Source organism: Anomaloglossus baeobatrachus, chromosome 4 (assembly GCF_048569485.1).
Source record: "Anomaloglossus baeobatrachus isolate aAnoBae1 chromosome 4, aAnoBae1.hap1, whole genome shotgun sequence".
Lineage (NCBI taxonomy): Eukaryota > Metazoa > Chordata > Amphibia > Anura > Aromobatidae > Anomaloglossus > Anomaloglossus baeobatrachus.
In genome coordinates this window covers 163,498,758-163,500,059 of record NC_134356.1, presented here as the reverse complement: position 1 = coordinate 163,500,059, position 1,302 = coordinate 163,498,758, and positions in this window count along the sequence as shown.

Sequence of the window (1,302 nt, the reverse complement as noted above, 5' to 3'; positions counted from 1 at the left end):
CTTTTCAAAACACTAATTTCACTGCTGTTTAAAATGCATGCCGACATATTTATAACAGAAAAATTATTATTATCAATATTCATTTCCTTTTCCCCCTCGTGTAATGATTGTGTTGGTACACATGACTTTCTATGTTTGCGGCCGCTCCTCCTTGTTTTTTTCGATTTTTTTGAAAAAACGGCTGGTTTTTCAAGTTTTTTGACACACTTGAAGAAGTGGATGGGGTGTCAAAATTATTATCGGACGTGTCAGTATTATAGTCTGTAGAGTCCACATCAGTCGTTTCAAAGTCCGTAGAAGAAAAATTGACACGGGTAGAATTGTTGCGTCTTTTATGATTTTTCAATATGGATCTGGGACCAGCTTGGAAAAATCTCCTGGAATTATGCCAATTGTAGATTTTATTATCCTCATAGTCCCTTAAATCACGAACAAACTTTTTTTCTTTGAATGCAGTGATTGTGTCCTCAAGGGCAATGATTTTAGTGTTTATCTGGTCTTTCGTGGTCTTATAAGCATCCAGACCTGAATATTGTGCAAGGGAAACTTCAATTTCTTTAATCTTATTCTCCAACACACCTATTTTATTTCGTTCTTGTTCTATAATTAATTGAATAAGTTTTTTGGAGCATTCAGATAAGATAGTGTCCCATTTTGCAACAAATTCTTGATTAAATTCAACTGTGGGTCTTTTGTTCAGCCGAAGTCCCCTGGGAACCATATTTTTGTCAAGATATGCTTGCAAGGTCTCACTGTCCCACCAGGTACGAATTCTCGCTGACATCACTTTTTCTAATTCCCACATAATTTGATTCATTTCTGTGTGCGTTTCCAAGGGGCTATTTTGCTTATTCAATGAAAACATTTTTGCTGCTCTCTCCATACGTAGTCTATCTGAAGTAACAAAAATCTGATTGCTATTAGCTTCATTCATCTGGTCTTCCATTTTATGGCAGAATTTTTTATAAGGAACTATAAGTCATGCAATTTCATCATATATAGTATACAATGTCTCTTATTGAAAAGATCCAAAACAATGATAATTGGCTTACTGACAGTTCCTATTCATGAATCACAGGGAGCACGGGTATAGCAGCTCAAGGTGAAGGTAGAAAGAGGTTTTTTGCCCAGCTCACCTGTGTGATGGAAGCCAGTGATCCTGGGCTGTGCACGGAGAAGAGGTTTGGAGAGCCAGTCCATGTGCATTGAAATTGGTTAAAGGATTTCACCAGCACAAATTTTAAACAGCATGCATTTTAAACAGCAGTGAAATTAGTGTTTTGAAAAGGGGTTTAAATTTTG